The sequence below is a fragment of the Mus caroli genome, unplaced genomic scaffold, assembly GCF_978045245.1.
Source record: "Mus caroli unplaced genomic scaffold, Mus_caroli_1 scaffold_8, whole genome shotgun sequence".
In the NCBI taxonomy this organism is placed as follows: Eukaryota; Metazoa; Chordata; class Mammalia; order Rodentia; family Muridae; genus Mus; species Mus caroli.
The window spans coordinates 68,261,664-68,285,639 of NW_028227263.1; the positions used below are offsets into that span (position 1 = coordinate 68,261,664).

General features: G+C 45.2%; 1 protein-coding gene across 5 annotated transcripts in view; it reads left to right on the forward strand.

Moving 5' to 3' along the window:
- The window catches only part of Ntrk3 (neurotrophic receptor tyrosine kinase 3), a 399,848-nt gene that overhangs the window by 63,957 nt on the left and 311,915 nt on the right, over nucleotides 1–23,976 (forward strand). The window lies entirely within an intron of this gene.

Genomic DNA, 23,976 nt, shown 5'->3' on the forward strand with positions numbered 1-23,976 from the left:
TGAAGAAGTGGAGAGCAGGAGACTTGGGGGTGGGGGTCCATAGAGATCCTGAAGAATCTGGTTGGGGATTGGTTTCTTCTCACAGAGGTCCTGGCTATACTCTTGTGTTTTCCCAACCACAGAATGCATAGTTATCTCTTTTAGCCACCTCTGTTTTGTGTTGAACTTTCTTCCTTTCCTCTGGAAATAGCAAGCTCCACAGCTATTGGGTGTGGCCATTTATACTAACAATGGGGGACTGAGACCTCCCTCTCTAATTCACTCTTGCCCCTCTTGCCCTGTTTTATGCCCCATGGCACGAGTCTCCTGATGTGTGTGTTCTTCACAGCCAGCATAGCTGCAACCAGAGAAGGGCCTTGGACCAGATGTTCCAATGTTTATTTTATTGAGGGATTTGAGTTTCACTGTAAATGTTCCCAGGGGGAACGAGCTTTTGACATCTGAAAGGTCTCCTTTTTCACAACATACAGAGGTCATGAAACCACATGGCCATGGCAGATCAGGTGGGAACAGTTGGGGGCTGTAGAATCACACGACAGTTCCAGCTGACTATGTTATGTGAAGTGCAGCCCAATGTCACCAGCCTTCTTGTTCATCCAAGATGAGCAGGAAAAGCAGCACCCACCGAAGGGGCTTTGTTGACACAGCCTTCAGAAGAGCCTGAAGGTTACACACAGCAGAGACCAGAGGGCAAGGTGTACAGTCTGGCTCATTCGTGGGTCTGATGAGCAAACTTTGCTCATTTATGAAGACACACCCCAAATCCCTACTGAGTAAATTTCCCGGCAGCTTTGGGACATTTTCTCCTGGCAAATGGTCCAGGCCTCACTGCTCTCTCACATCTTCTATTTCTGTCTTCTAAATGCATTTACAAGTCTTCAGGCCCCAGCTGAGCAATCACAAGGCGATCACTTACTCCAACACTAATTGCCAAGCCCTGGCTTGGCAGCTATTTCTTTCTTTTTCTTCTCCCCGCCCCTTCTTTTCTTTTTTCTTTTAAAGGGAAATGGCCAAGAAGACTTTCTCCCCTCTTTGTACAGAATAAAAAGCAGGTATTCTTACCCGAGTTATCTCAGTCGTCGGACTGGGGCAACTGTCTCTCATCCCTGAACTGTCACTGATACTAATGTAATTCTTCCTCACACCAGAAAATGAGCTTGTGATGCCAAGGTCAAGTTTTGGCAGCAAACGTGGCTGGGCCTCAGAACTCTAGGTTTCCTTCAAGGTCTATGAGTTACTGACTCTCTGGGATTGATTGCTTCAGTTTTCCCTCTTTTTCTGGATGAGGGAAAAAATGGAATATTGGTGCATACACATTCAGGAAAGACCTTTCTGAGAGACTGGATAGCTTTTAACCCTCCTGTTTAGACATAGGAGGCTCAAGAATAAGGACTTTTCAGCTTAATAGGAATATCTGAGTGCTAGGCTATAAAGTGAGCATAAAGGAGAGTGTCTGTTCTAGGCAAAGACTCCATGATCAATGCCCTGTATGGCTCTTAGCCCAGCAAGTAGAGTTTAGAAATAGTGCTTGCTGATAAGATAATGTGTTCTGCTATTGCTGTTGCTGTTGATCCAAGAACCCAAGGGAAGGGATAGGATGGCCTCAGGGGCTTCCCCGACCTCCCTTTGGATTTCTGTTCTACAGACACATTTCAGCTTCCTCGTGTGTATAGTATACCTGTCTTCAATATCTACTGTCTGCTTTTCTTGAACAGGAACAAATCAACCTTGATGCATTTCTCTCTTTTCTCTGCTTTAGTCCCTTTTGCTCTTGATCTATCAAGACTACTCTAGATGGTGCTCACTGCAAGGAAGAGCTCAGCAGTGGACGAGCCTCTAACTTCCTTATTTCTGAAAGTTTAGAAGTCACATCTACTAACACTATAGAATACGGAGCATCCCCCCTGTCGTCAGAGGCTCACTTCTACAGTTGTTCTTCTTTTTCCATTAAGAAAGGTGTTTTCTCTAGCATGGCTCACACACAGATTTGGTCTTGGGGTGGGGGTGGGTGTCCTCATCTTCAGAGAAATGCGGATGCCTTCTGTGAACTGTGTTCACACCCACAGGTCATCATCACCCAGTAATGGTGTTTTCTTTAGCCTTCAGAATACTTCCTGGTTCTCAGGGAACTTTCGTAGACTTCACCCCACCACGTTCTCATAGCCAGTCAGGTGGCTGGTGTTGGAGGAAGTTTTACTTCACAGACCTAGAGGAACTCTTATTGGTGAGTGATAGAAGTGGAAGCTTGTTTGGGTTCTTAGATTCTCTTCCCAGAAATATTTCCATTTTACCTATGGGTGAAGAGATCACCACCACCACCACCACCACCACCATCACCACTGAATCAATCAACCAAACCAACCCCACACCCATCAAAACCCTGAGATGCTTAGCAAATTACATTAAGAAGACAAGTCTCTAGGGAAGAGCTTGCTTAGCTGGTAAAGTGCTTGCCGAGTAAGCTTGGGGATCTGAGTTTGATCTCCAGAACTCATGTCAAAAAGCCAGACATGGATCTGTAATGTCAACACTGGGGAGGCAGAGCCAGGCATATCTCCAGGCCAGTGAGAGAGCCCATCTCACAAAACCAACAGAAACAGCTCCAGACAAATGACATCTGGAATTGTCCCCCGGCCTTCATATACACACATGTGTGTAAACACCTGCATACATAAACCATGCACACATAGAAGCATAAACACACACACACTCCCTTATACACACACAGACGTAAAGACAGGCACATGTGTCAGAAAAGAAGAGGGACAGGCTAAGTAACACTCGCTAAGAATTGACTATGAATCAAGGAATGCCTTTGCAAATACTGGCTCACTTCACGTTGAATAGTCTCTACCTGAGAACTGCTTTGTAGTTGAATCCCATTCTGTAGATGAACACACTGAGGCTCATGAGTCACAGCTGATTTCTCCTAAGGCCCTACTGTAAGCTAGTGGAGTAGTCAGGCTGAGGATTCCAATCCCTCTGCCTCTGAAGTCTGTGTACTTTCTTAAATCCCTCGAGTGTTTCTTCTCTCTGGTTTTCTCAGCAAGTACTTCTTAGAGGAGGGATGCGGGGTCTTTAAAGTTTTATTAGAGAGCTGCAATTTGTCCCTGGAGATTTAGCACCATCCAGCCTCAAAGAGCTTGGTTGAGAAAGCTGTTTAGTTTCCCTATTCAGGTCAGATCTTGTACCAACAGTTGCATTACTAACTGCATATCTTTATTGTGAAAGATTTCTTAGTGCTAGCCTATGGTCTGCTTTATTTCCAGGAATATTTAATGTCATATTCCAGCAAGTCAAAAGGCTTTATTTAATCCCTTGGAGTTGGTTGTGGTGGGATCTCTCTCATGTTTACTTGCTGGCTTTTTTTTTTTCTAAGAAGCTGAGGACAACCGACGACTGTCCTCACACTGCTGTAAGCAGACATTTGATTGCTCTGTTCAGCTGGGAACTTTGGCTCCCTCTGCCCTGCCTTGATTTGGGAATGCTTGTGGTAAGGAGACTATGTTTTCAAGGAGAGAAGGTCAGCAGCGCTTAGGTGGATGGGAATAGAGAAAATGGCTGGAGGCCCCACCCTCCTGGACACTGGCTGCACAGTATGCAATTCATTTCTCCTTAGGGAGCAGGGATGAAAACACAGTGAAGCTGATTTATTATGTATTACAAACCACCAGAGGTTGAAGTAGTCTGATCCTGGACTCCAGGCTGATGTGCTGATATTTTAATAGTAAGTGTTCACCTCTCTGCCTGCCCCTTACCTCTGCACTGAGACTTTGTTTTCTACATCTCAGAGGGGGTGGGTGACTGGCATACTTGTCCCCTGACTGCCCCTATGCAAGTGACCTTCCTTCTCTGTTGCATGCGGAGAGCACACTCATTCACTACTCTCTATTACTGATGGTAATAGACCAAGGGCTTTGGAGGTCAAATCTGAGATTTTCACTTACTGCTGTTGACCTTAGGGAAGCCAGTAAACTTCTGAGAGTTTGGAAGGAAGGACAAGAGGCCCTCCTCCTTAGGACTGTTCTGAACTTTCAGTAAGACAAAGCGTGCAAAGAGCTTAACTCAGAACATTATGAAAGGCTCAGGGCACTCACCCTCCCTGCTCTCTGGTATCCAGTTTCAGAGATTGCAGAGTTAACCTGGAAGAGCTGCTAGAACTAATTCCCCAATTCCGATTCTTATCCCTGCTCTCTCTCTTGCCTCTCGGCTCTCTGTTCCACACTCCTATGTGGGTGGCTAGATCATATATCCAGCTTAACTTAGCCAAAAGTGGGATTTTTGCCATGTTTGGTTTGGTTTTGAGACAGGATCTCACCGGACTGCTCAGGCTGCCCTCAAACCCAATTTTCTCCATCCTCAGCTTTCTAAAAGTTAGAAGGACATGCGTAGTCCATCACAGCCACAGGATTCAAGCCATGGCTTCTCTCTCTGTCTAATTTCCTTGTGCTTTCTCTACTGTAGCCTTGAGCCTTCTCCACTTCCTGGACATGCCAGGCTCACTTTCTACCTTGTGAGTTTTTGTATCTACTGATCCTTCTGACCCATAGAATTCCCCTGCCTAGATCTCTGTGCCTAGTCCTCACTCAGCACCATTTTCTCTAATGTCCCTTGCTTTTGAGGCTTCCTCTGACAACTCAAACTTAGTGGCCTTTCTGCTCTTTACAAACCCATCATCTTTTAGTGTAGTATGTGGTCTGGTCATTTCCTTGGACTTGGTTTTTATACTACTGACCATTTGAAAAATAACCATTTAGTTATTTATGTAATAGTTTATACCAGATGGCCTCTACTTGAATGTAAACTTCTGTGGGATGGAGACTTTGTATTAGTCACGTCTCTGTACCCAGTATTTAGGGCAAGGTGAGTAGCTGTCCCTTGGTCACCCTTCAGATGAGAAGATGTCTTGAAGATCTCCGTGTGTAAGAGCAGGCACAGGACAAAGACTATTCCCAATGTGGCTTTCTTTCTTTCTCATTATCCTACCATCTTCCCTTGGACCCTATCTAGCCAGAGTCCCCCAGAGTTCTGTGTGTGGCAGAAGCCATTGCAGTCTGATTTAAAAAATAAGGATATATGTGAATGATGGACATTCTAAGAATGTGGTGGATCAGGGCAGTAATTCAATGGTAAAGAACTTGCTTAAGGTGTATGAAGCCTTGGGTTTGATGCCCAGCATAACCAATGAAACACAACACACTACACCAAATCAACAAGAACCAGGAGGAACAAAAATGAACACTGTAGAGTCACAGTCAGCAGCATCCTTCTGCAGGCCACATACACAACATGTCAGTGCACCTCTGAGCTTTCTCAGCTCTGCTTGCTCAGAACTTCCACCAAATCACCTGCATGAGTATTGCCTCTTACTAGGTATTATGATGAATGGGATGGTGTTGGTGAGCAGGTAAGAGTGTGTTTTTGAGATGGATTGACTGAGTTTGGATTCTGGTTCTGTCATATATATTTGAGTATCCTAGGAATGTGACCTCACCATCCTTCGTATCAGTGCCTTATCTTCTCATCTGTAAAATGGGGATAATATGCTTCTTAGCAAGATGAGACATGCTAAACCTTATCAAAGTATCGAAGTGAATGTCTGGATCATAATAAAAGTCAGTATAAGTTAGTTGCTGTTTTTCTTCTTTGATTGACAGTGTGGTGGTCAGTCTCTTGTTACATGACTTAATAAATGTGCAGTAAAGCGGGATTTAAGGGGCCTCCATGTCCCCTTAAAGTGCTACATGACTAAGACAATTAATCAACATACAAGTTGTGTTCCTGTCCCTAAAATTTACCATCTCAGGGATGTGGACAAAGTCAAAACAGTGGCACCTATTTTTATTTTAATCCTTAGAATGATTAAAGCTATAGGTTTTCCTCACTATATGGGGATGAGGATATTGCTTAGTGACCATTTGCCCAGTTTGTAAATGACTCTGTGTACAATCCCTGGAATTCCCCAAATAATACAAGTACTTATCCTCAATGGAACACTCTATATATACATATAACGTCCGGAAAATCTCAGAGCTGTTCAGACTGTTTTTCTACATGAGTTAAGGGCTCCTTTGGAAGGTGTACTGGAGAGAGATGCACAGTAGAGACATTTTAAAAATACCCTTCCTATTATATGTAGTGGCGCACCTCTGTCATCTCAGCACTTGGGAAGTGGAGGCAGGAGGACCAAGAGGGAAAGCATTTGTCAAGCAAGAGGAGTGGAGTTCAGATTCCCATATTCCACGTGACTGCCTGGTAGGCAGATTGGTTAGCCTTTAAGTGTAGTCTTGGAAGGTGGAAGGGGGGATCCTAGAGCAAGTGAGTGATATTTGCATGTTGGTGAGCTCTGGGTGTGATTGAGAGACCTGGTCTCAAAAAATAGGATGGAAAGGTGATTGAGGAATATTCCTGATAGTGACTTTCATCCTCCACATGCTTGCGCTTACACATACATGTATACCAGTGCACACATGTATGCCTACATACATGTGAACACATCACACACACACACAGACACACACAGACACACACACACACAGACACACACACACAGACACACACAGACACACACACACACAGGCACACACACACACACACACACACACACACACACACACACACACACACACACACGACAAGAAAAAGAAAAAAGGAAAATGAAGAATCTGGAGCCACAATGTATTATACCTCAAATTCCAGCCCAGCCAGGCAAAGGATTTATAGAAAAACTGTCTTCACCCAGTCAACTAAACAGATACAAGGAAAAAGTATGATAAATTCAATACTATCCAAGACTTAGAAAAATGACATTTCTATTGTAACATAAAAATGTTTCTGTATTTATTATCTCCATCATAATCAGATAATTTAGGGTTGTACTAGGTATGTGGGCTTTCTTGGGAATAATGAAATTTTTATAAAGTTGATTGCAGTAATGCATTACATATTTCTGGGAATATATTGAAACCGTTTGAGTTGTACTTTGTGTGTATTTGTATGCATCCCTGTGCATAGACACATGCGCACACACACACACACACACACACACACACAGACACCTTGTGCTCCTTCTTGGTAGAAGCTTTGAGACTTTCCATGAGGCCCACTGTGTCTTGTCTCACTTTGCTATGGAGCAGAAGGCAGCAATGCTCCAGCTGACCACTGCTCCATTAGCCTGAATCTTTCTGGGAAGATGATGGGATCACACCACAGCTGACCTTCCCGGGTCATAGTATGAGAGAGAAACAAACATTTGTTGTGGTCACTAGAAGGTGAAGAAGAGAAGCCGTAAATGACAGTGGCTCTACTCTCTACTTGAGGTGGATGGGGCACCAGGAGCCTACAACACTCTTGGACTTCTTCCTCCATTATGCTGGAAATAGACTCCAATTAAGGGGAGCACTCTTGTAAGGCCAGCTTTGAGCCTTCTATCACTTAAATACATGAACTAGCAAAGAATGAACAGGTTAAAGGTTCTGCAACTTTTGACAGGCTGCACAGACAGCTGCCATTCTCTGGATCTTCCCACATGAGGTGCTGGAGGACCCCAGAGACCTCAGAGACTGTTAGTCAGAAATAGTCTGAGTGGAGGAGGTGACTGTGGAGTTGGATTTGGAAGGGCTGAGGGGTTTGGGTGACAAAACTGTTGAGGGCACAGTTGCTGCCACCATGGATATGTGCAGCCACATCCCCTTGGACTTCCTTCTAGAGCTGTTTAGAAACATGGTTCTGCTTCAAGGCTGTTGTGTCTGGCCATCAGTAAATAGAAAGAGCTGCCAATAGAACATGACTTGAAAACACAGCCATTTGCCCATGGGATAGGATCCCCACGGGTACACTGATTTGAGGAGATTGAGCTGGGAAACATATGAAATGGTGCATCTGAGAGGTGGCCTGAAGAGGAGCGGAGTGTGGGGAGAAGGCTCAGGAGGACAGCTGTCGGTGTGTAAGAGGTACTGTTTAGGTAGAGTGGTTCTGGGCAACTCTGCCTCACACAGTCTCTTGTTTCTCTCTACTGTGCCATGATCTTCGGATAAGCTGCTTAAACCTATTAAGTCTGTTTCCACAACTCTAAAATGAGGTACCATTTAACGACCCAGTCTTGACCTTACAGCATTTTGGGACATTTCTTTCTGGAACAAAGGTCTGAGCTGGGACACAGCTGGAACCATGGGGGGTAGGGGGGAGGGCAAGACCAGAAGAAAGCTGTTGTCAGTTTATTTTGGCATTATCCACTGCCTTCTATCCACCTATCTTGTCTCTCTGGAGGATAAGCATTCCAATCCAATGACTTCCAAGGATGTGGCTTCTGGGAACCACTGCTGTGTGCTGAACCTTTGCTGATGCACTTCATATGCTATTCTCTGCTCCTAATAGTAAGTGCGTGTACTCACCCTCCCCATTTTACTCACAGCCAGTTGAAGCACAGAGAGTTTAGGCAACTTGCCTAATTACACAGCTACCAAATGTCAGAAACAGAAGCCAACCACAAGTAACCTGATTCTGGGGCTCTAGAGCCTGTTCTTATAATAGCCCCATTCCAGCCTGTTTAGCCCTGGCTGTTGTCCCTTCTCAGGAACCAGGCTGGAGAGGAAGAAAGGTAATAACTGCCTACCCTAGAATGGGCCCTGATGAGGGAAGGTCCATGAGAGACTGCCGAAGGAGCACCAGCAGCCAATTCCTGCTAGTTACCTGGTCCCTAACAGTGTGTGGGTGAATGGGCAGTGCCTCTTAGCTTGCTAGTTGACATTTTGAGGGCTGTTAGCAATTATTTACACTGGGTAGGTTCTCAGCAAAGAAAAGGATCCTTAATGATCTATTGAGTGGAGACTACCTGTTCTGAGCCACATGGTTGTAGGAGCCCAAGACTTCCAGCCACCCATTTCTGGGGTTGATTTTTCTCCCCTTTCCTTGGACCTTGTCTCAGGCAGGCCCATCTCCGTGTGTACCCACCTCACTATAACATCTGCAGTAGGAGACAAGAAAGAGAAATGTTGATGGCATTGCTCCAGCCTCCTGTGACTTCAAACCTTACATGTGCAACTTGGGCAGTTGACTCCTCCCAAGTCAAGCTGTATGAGCCCTGGAGATGGGTGGGGGTCCCTTCATTCTTTCTACAGTCCAGGCCCCATGATTCTTGATGATTTGAAGCACATCTTTTCTTCTTCCTCTTACACAGATTATCTTATTGAACCCCAGATGAATTTGTGCCACAGAATTCACCAAATTGCAGATTCCCAACTTGACTTTCTCAGTGGCTACACATTTATCTGCTGCCTGCGAAGACAGTCAATTCCCAGTGCACTGACACCATTAGTTGACTGGCCAATTGCCTCTCTTGGGGCCTTGTGTAGAAATGATTCCTTGCTCCCTAGCGAGGCAGGTGGCAAGCTTCCTCAATTGATTTTCCCTTTTCACGTCCATTTGTGTCTTTTCTCCAGTCTCCTGTGGGCTTGGGTACTCATGTCCTCCCTGGTAATTTCTTTATGTTTGCTGTTTTCGTGGTCAGCATTCTGATCTGCTCAGGGCAGGGCTGTTGTGACCTAGATAATGCAGCCATGGTCTGCTCTTGCTGGCCCACTGCATGCTTCCAAAAATCTTTCACACAGCCCTCTTAGAAGAAGAGTCCTAAAATCACCTTAAATGATAATTTTTCCTGATTCCAGGCATCTGGGGCCTCAGGATCCCCTAAACTAAACCGTTAAGACTTTTCTTATAACCTTGTCAACTTTTAATGTTGAAATATTCAGTCTACTGCTGAATAAACATTCTGGGCTCTGGTCTGCATGGCTTTAAGCCTTGGGAGGTTACACGGCACGTTCATATTTTCCAGTCTTGATTATTCTCAGTAGATTTTCTTCTCTTTTTTCCCCTCCCCTAAGGCTTCATTACTTCCCATTTGTCCACATCTCTTTTGTCCATTTCTCTTGTTAAGGACAGATTTAGAAAATGAGTTTAGTCCCTTGGCTGTTTTGAGGTCGTCATTAATCTCAGTTCCACTCCATTCCTTAGCAAGCTGGTGTCTCAAGCCTCCTCCCTTGTTTCTTGTTAATGAATTTGCAAAACCCCCTTTTTCTCCCAGGTTAACCCCTTTGTCTCTGAGGGATTGCCTTGGCTTGGCAGAGCTTCTGCCTTTCCTGGGTGGGCTTAGGTGACCCAGCTGCTGTAATGGCCCTGAGCTTGAAGGGAACCCATGTCTCTCAGATGGGGTAAACTATGGACTGGCCCCGGGTTGACTTCATCTCTGGTTGTGGATGGGATCTCCCTCAGCTCCCTCAGAAACCAATCTAAGAAGCCCAGTCCAGACCCTAAAATAAACCTGTTTCTTCCACAGTGCCAAGCATCCTTGGCAACAAGGATGGAGTCTCCTTAAATCAGGTTTCCTCAGTGTTAAGAGAGGATCTGAAGAATGGGTATGTGTGACTGGAACATGTGAAGGCCAGTGAGGTTGTGAGTTTTGAGTTAGCCATGTCACTGGTTTCCTCTTGTTGTCTTGGCTGAAGAACTGAGTCCAAGGGTTTTTCTTGAAACACTAGCAAATAGTTCCCATAGGAGAGGGATTAATACTAGCCATAAGACACCCTCCCCTGTGACTGCATAGAGTAGGTGCTCACTCAGTGCTATTTCCTGGTCCCCATAGCTGTTTCAGAAGTTCAGTCAGTAAGTCAGTAAGGTCTCACAAGCACAAGGTCTAAGCACCTGACTTTGAGGCTTCTCTAGGGTTCTGACCTTGTATGTGTGTGTTTCTCTGTGTGTGTGGTTTATGTGTATGTGATATGTGTGTGTGTGTGTGTGTGTAGTATATGTGTCTGTGGTGTGTGTGTGTGTGTGTGTGTATCTGTCTGTATGGTATGTGTGCCATGCGTGTCTGTGTGTGTTTGTGTGTATGTGCTTATGTGTATACTTATGTGTATGTTTCTGTGGGTGTGCATGTGTGAATGTATGTGCACACTCATGTGTGTGTGTGTGTGTGCACGCACAGATAAGCAGGTAGGGAAGTAGTGAGGGATAGTGGGATCTGAGTGGAGCCAGGTGGGTACTCTGCAGGCCCTCTAGGAAGTTTCTAGCACATACATCCCTGACAGCTCTCAAGAGGTGTTGGTGCCATTAATGTTATGGAAAGAGCGTATCAATGTATCAATATGCTATTGCCACATGAGGGACTTGAGACAGAAGAGTGAGAGATAGTGACCCAGGGCTGTATGTAGAATGGGTGGTTGGTTGCTAAGCATTCATCCTGCCTGCTGTAGTTTCTTTTTTTAAGTACAGATGTTTCTCCTTACTCTGGTCATTACTCTACCTCCAAGTTTACAACCCTTTTTCTTTTGTCCTAATTTTTATTTTTATTTTTATATTACTTATTCACTTTACATCCTACTCACTACTCCCTCCTGGTTACCCCTCCCAGAATCTCCCCCCCCTTCTCCTTTATGTGGGTAGGGCCCCCCTGGGTAGGTGCATCTTTTCCCACTGAGGTTAGACAAGGCAGCCAGCCCATCTAGAAGAACATATCCCTCAGCCAGGCAACAGCTTTCAGGAAAGCCCCTGTTCCAGTTGTTCGGGACCCACATGAAGACCTAGCTGCACATCTGCTATATATGTATGTGGAGGCCTAGGTCCAGCCCATGTATGTTCTTTACAACCCTCTTTCCTTAGTGTGGTCCTTTCTATGATTTGTCTCCTACTCAGGATAACACTCATAAGATTTGCCATCCCATACATCCTATTCTGAGGAAGCTGAATTCCTCAGAGGATCTAGGATTCATGGGACCCTTTAAAGACACATGCCTCTCTGTGTGTGTGAATCAGTAGAGGACATCTGCCTTGCTTATTTTGGGGACTTTACTGAAAGTTGAGGTTAATTTGGGGAGTCACTTCTTGTTTGTCTAAAATTTCACAGTCATAGGGACCCAGGAGTGCTTGGGAATTTTACAGCAGGTCTCTTGGGAGCTTAGAATCCAGAATCCAAGTCCTGAGCTATAGGTATCTGGCCTTTTCAATGCCTTTCTTGTCCTTGTTGATAGATCCCATGTTGTCGTGGGAGGAATGAAGGATATAAACGTCTGTAAAGAGTGAACAGATGCCATCTTCCTCTTCACACCTTATCTATCAAATGGGTCTAGTCCTATAGCTTTGACTTTCCACACACCCCAGGTCATTGTGAAGATGAAGTGAATTGTATTGGGGAAGGACTTTGCAAGTACCTGAGAAAATATTTTGGGGGGCATGCTGTATCCCATGTTTGCTTTGGAGGAATGGGTAATGTTGGGCCAGGGAGTTGCCCATGTCCCTGGGCCTTCCATTTTCAGTGAAGTAGAGGTTACTGCTGAGTGGTATCTTCTCTCCTCATCACAGAATAGAACTAGGGAAACCACTAAAATGTGTTGTACTCTTGCATTTGGCTAAAAATGTTGATCAGTGTACATTACTGTCTCAGTTTGAAGATCAAGTCTAAAAGATTTTGAAAAGAATGCTGTTGATGAGGGTGACATTAACCTTATCCCCCAAGACAAGCTTGTGCCATCTTTAGACTGTGACATTTAGCTGTTCATACTTTTGTGCTGTAGAGTCCGACAAAGCCCACCCACGATAGTCCTTGGAGTCATGGGGCACTTTTTAAAAGAAATATGAATACATTAATTTCCTCTAAGGATCTCTATTGTGGTTCTATCTGCCTTAGAAAAAGACACCAGCAACTTGTGTTTAGGACATCGATTTCATGGAGAGAATTTGGGGTGGGAGGGGACAGTGAAGAGACAGTTAAGACATAGTAAGATGAGGACCGAGATCTCAGATCATTTAGCAAAGGCAGATGATGTGGCTTCTGGGAAGGGGAGATTTATAGCAGAGACAACTTCTTGGAGTGCTGACAGGTATCCTAAAACCCACCAATATGTGGGACTTGGCATCTGGAAAAGAGTTAGTGAATGTAATGGGAACTGCTCTCAGTAGCAGGCACTGGACGCTATATGTCCAGAAACATGATGTGTTTATAGGGCCATAAGCATGTTGGAGCTGACAACACAACTCACAGCCATTCTGTTGCTGTGAAGAGACACCATGACTATGACACCTTTTACAAAGAAAGACATTTAGTTGGGCTCTCTTAATTTTAGTCTATTGTCATCATGGCAGGAAGCATAGAGGCATATAATACAGACATGGTGCTGGAGAAGTAGCTAAGAGCTCTACATCTGGATACTGAGGCAGCAGAAAGAGAGAGACTCTGGGCTTGGAATGATGTCTTAGAGTTCTATTGCTGTGAAGAGACACTATTTCCAAAGCAACTCTTATAAGGCACAATATTTAATTGGGACTGGCTTACAGTTATAGAGATTCAAAGCATTATCATCATGGCGGGAAGCATGGCAGCATCCAGGCAGACATGGTGCTGGAGAAGGAACTGAGCGTTTTGCATGTTGATCTGACTGTAGCCAGGAGAGACGGTCTTCTTCTCCTTCTTTTTTTATTATTTAAACAATTTTTATTAGATATTTTCTTCATTTAGAATTCAGATGCTATCCCAAAGTCCTCTATACCCTCCCCCGCCCTGCTCCCCAACCCACCCACCCATGCTTCCTGGCCCTGGCATTTCCCTGTATTGGGGCATATAATCTTTGCATGACCAAGGACCTCTCCTTCCAATGATGGCCGACTAGACCATCTTCTGCTGCATATGCAGCTAGAGACACTAGCTCAGGGGGTACTGGTTAATTCATATTGCTGTTCTTCCTTTAGGGTTACAAACCCCTTCAGCTCCTTGGGTGCTTAGAGAGTCTTCTAGGCAGCTAGGAGGAGGATCTTAAAGCTCAACCCCCACAGTGACACACTTCCTTCAACAAAGGCCACACCTATTCCAACAAGGCCACACCTCTTAATAGTGCCACTCCCTGGGCCAAGCATATTCAAACCACCACAAATGGGTTTCCTGGAACCTCAAAGCCTACCCCTAGTGACACACTTTCTGGAGCAAGGCCACACTAATCCTTTAAAATAGTGCCACTCCCTCATGACCAAATATTCAAATCTGTGAGTCTAAGGGGGTTCATTTTCATTGGAACTACCACAGGCCCCAAGGACTGTTTTGCAAAAGGGTTAGAATCTTTGGGTTTCAGTTTTTTTTTTGTTTGTTTTGTTTTTTTCCCACCGAGATAAAATACCTGAGAGCAGCAGCCTAAATGTGTGTGTGTGAAGATTCATCTTGGATTATGGTTAAGGCTCTGCAGTCTGTCATGAGGATTAAAACACAGCAGGAAGTAGCTTCAGCTATAATAATAGGAGCCTGTGGCTTGACCTGTAACACTGGGATATATTAGGAAGCTGTGTGTGTATGAGTGTGTGTGTGTGTGTGTGTGTGTGTGTCAGAGAGAGAGAGAGAGAGAGAGAGAGAGAGAGAGAGAGAGAGAGAGAGAGAGAGAGAGAGAGAATACTAGTTCCAGATAAAATCTCAAGCCTGTCCCTCAGCCATGCATTCACTTCCTTCAGTTAGGCCTTGTCTCTCAACAGTTCCACAACCTCCCGAAATAGCACTGCCAGCCAGCGAGGGACTAAGAGATCAAGCACAGGAGCCTGTGTGTGTGGGGCATTTCCCATTCAAACCATAATGCTTTGCTTCTAAGGATGACATGACTCAGGTGGGCCCTGTGATCTGACACCCACTCACTGGATCAGTAGAACTGTTCACTTCTGAGCTCAAAGACAACTCAGCACTGTAGAAGAACAGAGCCGGATCTCTGATGGATACATCTGTTGCCAGTCTCATGCATCTGGTGCCTCTGTGCCTCCTTCCATAAGGACACCTTGGCAATTCCTTACCAGGGACTCAACCTCTCTCACACACGCTCAGCTGTTTAAAGTGTCACAGTATCATAAAGGCTGTCCCTAGAGATGTTTTTCCTCTATTTCTAACTGCAACCTAAAGGTTTTAATATCACCCTCCTAAGTGTGACTCTGATGTTTTAAAGATATGATCCAAACCCTCTGTGTCAGTCTACAAGGAAATTGTCTAGTCCATGCAGACTCCTGCTTGGGATAGCACCCTAGAGGTTCAAGAAAGCCTTGGGATCATCCTGACATCTATGCCATGGATTTTCTGGTGCTCTTTGTCCTGGTCACCCTGGGCTTTCCAGTTCCTCAATGTATTATGCTACTTCTTCCTAAACAACAGTCTTTACCTGGCTTGTGCTCCTTCTTTGGGATTTTCACTCCCAAGCCCTAGCTTGCTTCACCTTCAGGTTTCAGTTCCAGAGCAATCGAAAAGGTTCTGAAGCCAACATCATCTGTGCAAAGCTGCAGAGCAATGGAAAATAATCTGCTTAGCATATTCTGAGCCCACTGAGTCTGTCTGAAGATGGTGTCAGTGCCTCTCAGTCAGGTCACCAGCAGTGCCCATCCCACAGGGGAATTGATATGACCTCAGTGCTTACACTTTCTGAAGAAAAGGAGCACCTAGGTTGTTTTATCCTGCTCAGTCTCTGGTAAGTCTATCTCTGTACTTGGAGTGGGCAGCTCAACTCTCTGGGTGGTTGTAGGACTGTCTTTCATCCTCCCACTCTAGGTACCAAATATCCCTCCACAGCTAAGGAACTCCTTCTGATATCAGGAAGGGTAGTGTTTGCTAAGAGCAACTGTGTACTCCTTGTTTATTGTGTGGAAAAGAAAACAAATTAAGCCCTTGTAATTATACAGTCAGGCGTGTTCTTAAATAAAGCTCAAGCAGTCAGAACTCCATTTAGGATATTAATAACTGCATCCCTGAGCCCTGAGCCCCGGCAGCTTTCTCTCCCTGCCTGGCTCATCTCAGCCATGACTGTTCCATCTCTCCTTTGCTGCAGACGTTTTCATAACCCCAGCCATTTTAAGCAATCCCAACCCCAGCAAAACCTGGTTTGCTGATCCCACAGCATGCAGTGCCCCTAGTCTGGGCTTTGCAAAGATTATAGATGGTGCATTTTAAGGATTTTGTGGGTATGGGGCTCTGTTAGGATTTTCCTTTGTCCTGCTACCACTCTCATATTTTGGTTTGATGACATGAGTATGGGAGCTGAGCAGAACTGGGTTTTGTTTCCAGCTGAGTGCTATCTAACTCGAAGACTTTGGTCAAGTTAGCTAATCTCCCTAAGCTCCTGCTAACACTGTGTCTCTCATAGGCTTTTATGGGAACCTGACTGGGAGAAGTAATACCCTTGAATTCCTGGCATATCGTACATCCATTTCTTTTCCATACCTCTGGGTGACCCCTTGTGCCAGCATTCTAGGGAAGTGTCTTGTTTCCTTTGCTCATGATTAATGCTTTTCATTGATGAACTTCAACCAATCCAGACACCTGTTAGATATGGTAAAGAAACTGCAGAATGGGTGCATCTGTTTGGGGGCCTCGAAGGGACACAGAGCAGGTACCATCACACATGCTGAGTGGTTTTATTTCATGTGCTGTTCTGAGCGTCTCCTTGGCATGCTTCCTTTAGTGTCCAAGGGTTAATTACTTGAGTAATACACTGTCTTAATCAACAGGCTGTGGTCCTTTATGAACATGTGTCCCAAGGACCATCTCATTCTTTATGCAGTACTAAGATGAAATAGCCGTTGCTACCACCATTGTCCCATCAGGGAGGAATGTGAGTGAGTGAGTACAGTAGCTAGAGTTAGTGCAGCATGGTTAGGGTCTCTGACTCTGAGTCTTACTTCTTTTCTGGTGCATTGGGCCATTTCCTCAGCCACAACCAATGCCTAGGAGGGCAGCCACCTGGTTTCTAGAATTGAGGCTGTTTCAAGGCTTTCCATGGGCTAGATAACACCTTTTACTTCTTTCTGTTTCTATCCCATGACTTGGAAAGTATGGGACAGATTTCACTGGTGGTATTGTGACAGTTGAGCCATTGCTGGAAAGTAGCTTGAAAAGAGAAGACCAATTCAGTTTTCATCACACAGTTATGTGAATAGTACATCAATAAGCTCTGTGAAAGGCAGGGGGACAGGTGCTTTGGGAATGACTCTCCGTGGCAAACCCATGCCTTGGGGTGGGAGAGAAAACTGAGGACACTGAAGCAAGATTTGGCCCAGGCAGAGTTGGAGTGTTCAATTTAGTTGTGAAGATAAAATTAGCTTTCTTAGGCTAGTGACGTCAACATATTACCATCTGCTGGATGGTGCTGACCGTTCCAGGCTGAGGGATTCTTGTACTCTGGAGATTCTGGGAAGGATTTCAGACTTGTTCATGAAAGAATATTTGTAGTAGTGTATAGCAAGAGAGGGAGAATGAATGGAGAGTGTGTGTGCACATAACCACAAGCAATCAGGGAGGGAAGCCAAGGGGAGGGGGAGAGACTGTGTTAAGTTCCAGGCTAGGTATTTTCCCAACAATAACTGTATAATTGGTACTTTCCCTGTTTTACTGAGGAGTACTGGGGAAGTCTGGAACTCAGCAGGGTTTTGTAACTTGCCCACGGTCACACAGCTAGTAAAGATGTATTGATATTTGTTAATGCCTGCTCTAGATTTCATGCTATTTCTGTTGTAACTGGTAAAAAAGTCAGTTGCCCTCCCTAAGCGTCTTCAAACAGGGATATTATAATCCCCCCCCCCCCCCGTCAAAAAACACTATTCCTATGCGCTACCTCAAGAATTCAGCACCATGGCCAGGGCTCGAGCCCAAACCTTTCCTCACCTACAGGGTACCAGTGCACAGTTTCTGATACTGGTGCTCAGGCTCCAGCCTCATTTTTATTGTTCTTTGCCACCATCATAGTTCCCACCATGATATGCTTAAGAGCTGTTCACATAGAGTAGGCAGGCACCCTGTGTCCATTTGCCAGTCTCCCAGATGGAAAGCAGACCTACAGGAAGCAGGGGAAGAGCTTTTCCCACCATTTACTTAGGGATAGGCCAGAGAGGGGCAAGGCTGTCATGTAGGATCTGAATTGACTTGAACAGAGGAATAGAGTAGGGCCATTGGATTCTGAAAGGTTGTGAGCCACCATGATCCTTTCTCTTTCAGGATAAACCCTCAGAGTGAACTTTCTGTGTTTCTTCTGTTCAGTGGGGGTATGGAGAAAGTGAACTTGGTGTAGGTTTTCCTACAGGCATGGGCAGAGGAGGCCAAACTGACAGCGCAGCTCAGCAGAGCTGGTTTAGTTATGCTGTCTGTAGTGATAAATTTTCTTCCTTCTTGGAAGGCTATCCTCTACATGTTACAAAACAGTCTTGATCTAGAGATCTAGACATCATCCAACATGTGGATATGTGTGTTCCAACATGAATGCACGCATGTGTACACACACACACATACACACACACACACACACACACACACACACAGTATTTTGTTATGTACATGGTGTGTGGATTTTGGACATAGTGGAATCAGATTCTAACATTACCAGCGTTGTGACCTTGGACTAGGTACCTCATCTCTAAGCCATGGATCCTTTATCTGTCAGATGAAAACCAATCATTATAATAACACGGACCATAAAATGTTGTCAGGAAGAGTCAATGAAGAAATATCTTTAAAGCACATAGTAGTTAGTGCCTAACAAGCACTCAATAAATGTTGCTCATTATTTCAATTTCCCTGAAAATGATTTCTGTATCCCAATTTTCTTCACTTTGCTCACGTGATTATTATTACTAACTATGGGAAAGTCCCCATGGCAGAGAAAATGATTAGCAAGATAATTAATTGTTTTCACTTCAGTACAAAGGTCAAGGTTTTAAATGAAGTTGCGGTCAGCCATAGTAGACTGGGAAGAAGAATTATCCCAATTTGTTCCCTTGACCAGTGAAGATCCGACCATGCCTCAGTGCATAATTTAATTTGTTTCAGCAGTGATCATGATTGGCATACAGACATCCTTCTCCTCTGTGCCAAGAACTTTGTGTTAGAATTTTAATCCATATGTGTTTATGGTCACTCTATGACGACCGTGGTCTTTACCTGGGCCCATGAATCCATGTGTTTTATTCTCTTTCCTTCCTTGTGTCTAAGTTCAGTTCAAAGTGCCTCCTCTCCAGAGTGGAGTGTGGTGCCACTTAAGGGCAGAGGCAGAAGACTTTTAAGTTCAAGGTCAGATTAGAGATTCTTTGTGAAGACTCACCCCCCTAACCCCGCCCTCCCAAACCAAAAAACCAAACCAACCCAAACAACCAAAAACATTGGATCTGGAGGTACAGCTCAGTTGATTCAGAGCTTGCTTAGCCTTGGGTTCGATGTCTAATATCACAGAAATTTGGCATGGTGGTGCATGAGGTGCATAAAATGACATCGGGTAGGAGGACCAGGGGTCCTATATTATTTCTGACCACATGATAGTTTAAAGCCAATCTGGGATACTGTGAGATCCCATCTAAAAAGACAAAAACCAAACTCAGTTCCTATTTCTTTCTTGGTGTGAAGTGAAGAAAGAACTCCTTGGTAATGTAACCAAGTGTGTAGTGGAGGGTCCTGTGTTCCAAATCTTCAACAAGAGATGAAAGGGAGATGTTTCTCCCTTGCAAGTCTCCCTGGAACTGCCATGTGTGTTGGGGCGTGGACTTGCTTTTCCCAAACATTTTTGCAGAATCGGGCAACAGAGGCCAAAAGCCTGTGCTTGGTATAAATTACAGAAAACAGTGCTGTAATGACATTGTTTGGTGAATAAATTAAGCCCTGAGTCATGAGGGCACTAACAGAGAGAGTAGAGAAGTATAATTAAAGAAGAAAAGGAGAGGCTATCAGCTGATGCCGGGAGTGAGACAGAGATGAGAAAGGACTGCATGGGAGGGTAGCAGGTCCCTTCCCACAGCTGCAGCTCAGAAGAGGGGCCATGGCTGCTACTTACAGTCAGAGAGGCTAAGGAAGCAAGCCAGTGCTTCTGGCACTCAGGAGATTGTATGGGGGGGGTTGGGGGGGGCAAATGTTAGTGAACACTAAACCATGTGGGCTTTAGAAGGTTTCAAACTCCCTAGCAGCTGGGGATAAGCTTGGGCTCAAGATCTCTATTGGTAGACAGGACTCTGAGGAATGGGGACGAGGTCAGGGGTGGAGCTGGGATTCTGTGTAGTTATTGTGTTCTAGGAATCGTTTTTTTTCCACCATCTCTTGTATTTGCTGTGGGCTTATCTTGTGAATGCTTTCTGACTTTCTCATTCTAACAGTTTAAAAACAAGCATCTCAGGGCAACGATTCCTGTATATTTGAGTGTTGCAACCAGGCTATGACACTATACTGTCAACAAGGAGTGGAGACTATGGAGAAAGTGTAAATTCTTGTCTGGTCTGGACAAGACCTCTTCTGTGGATTGTTCTAGCAACACAGCTAGTGAAATGATTGCTGCAGCAAACCATCATAGCTCCTTCACCCAGGACACCCAGTGACTGGCATTTCCCATCCTGGAATGGCCACCCAGGGAGAATGTGTTGAATGGTGGAGTAAGTGGAAAAAGCCTTTATATACAGTGAAATTTTGCTGACACTAGCACTCACTGCTCTAGAAAAGTCACTTTCCTTTCTTGTTTACAGATCTGAGTCAGCATTTAGGTGTGTGACACACAGTAGGCACTCAATAAACAGAGTGATCTTAGAACCTGATGTCCAAACTAGGACATTTAGTGGACTGAAAAAGAAGCTAGCCCAGTGGGATTCCAGAACGAGAGAGCGTGCTTGGGCAAACCAGGACATGCAGTCTTCTGTCGTTGGTCCTTACTTGGATGCATTACTTTTGTACTTCTGGGCTGTGTAGAGAAGAACAATCAAGGCCCTAATCTTTCTTTCTTTTTCTGTTTTGAGTCTGGGTCTTTCAGTGAAGTCCAGACTGGCCTGCCTCCAGCTCCTGAGTACAGGGCTTACAGGCATGCATTACTGGGTCTGGGGTCATCTCTTTTCTGTTTTTTTTTTCCTTCATCACTTTCATGTGTGTTTGAGTCCATTCCACAGATATTTACTGAAGATTTTATGTCCCAGGTATATTGATAGGCATCCATGACCCATGTACATCAAGAGAAGCTCTGGATTTAGACTTTTAGGGTCTCCTTTATCAATCAGGAATCTAGATGCTGTCTTGAGACGGCAGTGTGACAAATGCCAACTTAAAGGGATGGATAAAGTACTCTGGGAGCTTAGGTGGGGAAATGAGTCATTTAGAGGTGGTGGCCATGGAAGACTTCCCACCAGAAGGGCGCTTCTGAGAGTTCCAGAAGGCAATCAAGAACTCAGAAGGCGTTCTGGGAGGAGGTAGAGTGTTGAGCCACCATCCACTCAACACCATGTTTCCAACACCACTATTCCAAAGGGTAGAATGATGATAAGATAGGTGGATGCTTGACCCATAGAGCACACTGACTGATTGTTATTTGATGTGAATCATGCCATCCATCAGCGCTGTTGTGGGGGATGATAATGTGAGTCCAGAGGAGGAGGTCCTGCTGCAAGCAAAGAGCTTTGCATTTCAGGGGCCAATCTTGGCCAGGGCACAAGAGGAGAAAGAAAAGATTTCCAGACACCAAGAACCAAGAAGAGGTTTGCTGTGACCCTAATAGTGGTCGCTATGCCATTCCGTGATACAGTGTCTAGCATCTTGGACAACTTTCTTGCCTAGGCTAACCGAAGGGCCACAGAGCTGGCCAAAACAGCAAGACCATGTACAGTTGTAGCAAGGCCACAGGTCTCCAGGGTATTTCTGGAAGTGAGAGATGGATAATGAAAGGGAACAGGAAACCCTAGGAGGAAGTTGGGGCTTTGCTTAGATACAGCCCATCTGCCTCACCATCCATGGCTTTGAATGCAGTATGAAAATGTTCCTCATTATTTTCCTTGGATGAGTTTGCTATCCTGATGATATTAATTATTCTTAAAGGTCAACAGCGCTCTTTCGAATCCCCTTCTGTTCTATCATGTAATCAGTTAATTAATTGGAAACCATTTAGTCGCATCTGCTGAGCGAGTTTGTGTAGTGCAATGGTTGCTCCTGTGACGAAGGCTCTCTCCATGTGCCTCCATTTGAAAACTAGAGTGCACCGCCCCCTTCTTCCTGCCCTCTCTGCTGGCTGATTCCCATTCATTCACAGTTGCCTTCAGAGGTGCAATCTCATCAGATTTCCCCTTTGTGCATCCTTACTGGTAATGGGCCCTTACCACTGAGTGCCTGTCAGATGACAAGGACTATGTGGGGTGCCTGTATGTGCTGTTTTATTTGATGCTCGCCCACTAATGTGGTAGAGATACTCCTCCATTCAGTTCAGGGGAGAGGAGTGAGGCTTAGCGTGGTGAATGGAGCTGTCCAAGAATCATAGAGCTAGAAACTGTGTGAGCAGGAATGGAGCAGAGAGAGAGAGAGAGAGAGAGAGAGAGAGAGAGAGAGAGAGAGAGAGAGAGAGAGAGAGAGAGAGAGAGAGAGAGAGAGAGGAGAGAGAGATTGTTTGCTACAATGCTGGTGTTTCCTTGTGATCCTAGGGGAGGTGAATTGGACTGTTAGTACAGTTCTCATTTACTCTCTCAGTCCTGGGCTCTGCATTTGACAAGTGGCAGCCCAGGCCTTCTTTATTGGGCTTTTATCATTTTTTTTCCTGACATCTTCAAAACCTGATGCTTGCCACAGAGCTGAAACCATGTGCTTATGGATAAGAACAGCGTGGTGCTATCCGGCAGGTGGTGACAGGTGAGCATCATGTGAGGACCAGAAACAAGAATCCTAGTAGCACCCTACCTCCTCCTGCTGCTGCTAGCAGGAAGCAAGACCACCAACTCTGAAGCCAGGGAGCTGGGGTGTTCTGTCCCCCTTTACAGCTGCTTACCTGGGATCAGTTATGTGCATTCTTCCTGTCCATTCCCACTCCTTGGATGTCTATCTTAGGACACCTTGGACCTTCCTCATGTCCCCTCTCATGCTGTCTAGTTTACAACTCCTGCTTTTATCCTCTAGGTTCACAATCTGTGGAGTTCACAATGGTATCTTTCCTGGGGGAGTGCCCCCCCGCTTTCATAAAGGTTCCCAGATGGAAAACCCAGAGCTTGATTTTGGGGGGAAAAACCTCTGAAAAGTCCTTACCCCACCTCGAGCGTGTGTGTGTGTGTGTGTGTGTGTGTGTGTGTGCGCGCGCGCATGCGCGAGCGCATGTGCATGCATGTGTGTTTCCTGTGTGTGTCTCCTCTGTCTGCCTGTCTGCACATGCAAGCAGGGAGGAGGCAGATTCTTTTCGTTTTGTTAGTTTTCAATGCAATGCTAACCCTTCCCCCTACTGCCTAGCGGCACCATCCACCAGGAGGGTATCCTCTCCCCGACTTTCAGATGAGTTATGCCAGATCCCTTTTCCAGTTATTGACGATAGCATTTGCTCCCAGGAGCCTGTGCGCAAAGTCGTTGGATCCTAGCAAGTGTCTCTTTACATCCAGACAGATATCCTAGTAGGGCATATTCTTCAGCAGTTCAGAGTTTGACCCACCAAGCTTTTGAGGGTATGGACTTGATTGGAGTCCCAGCAGTCAACTCAACCTGGGGAAAAAAAAATCACCAGATCAATGGTTCTCTAAGTGTGGTTCTAAAACAGGGACATCAACAACATTCCAGGAACCTCCTGTCCTACCCAATCAGAAACTCCCTGAGGTGGCAAGAGCCTTAAAAAACAAAACAAAAACAAAAACAAAAAAAACCCTAGCCTCTGAGTGCTTCTGTTACTAGGTGTGAGAAAGCTTCTAGGGACTCCTCTAAACCCACACTCCTTAAGCCCCTGTTCTCCCCAGGTTCTCATCTTAAAGGACTTGCATGCAGCAATGATTAAATCAGAGCCTGGAAAAAGCTCCAAGCAGCCTTGCGCTCACATTCTCAATGTTTCTAAGACAGTCATAGATTGTCCTTTAAACTCAAAGGTGGATGATAGAAAGAAGACTGGTGACTGGCCTCCCTAAAAGGATTAGTTTCTCCATCTAAGGGCAGCTTGCTCCAGCCAGGTTGGCTCCCCCACCCCCACCCCCAAACAGTCCTTCCCAGGGCTCAGGTTTCCAGGG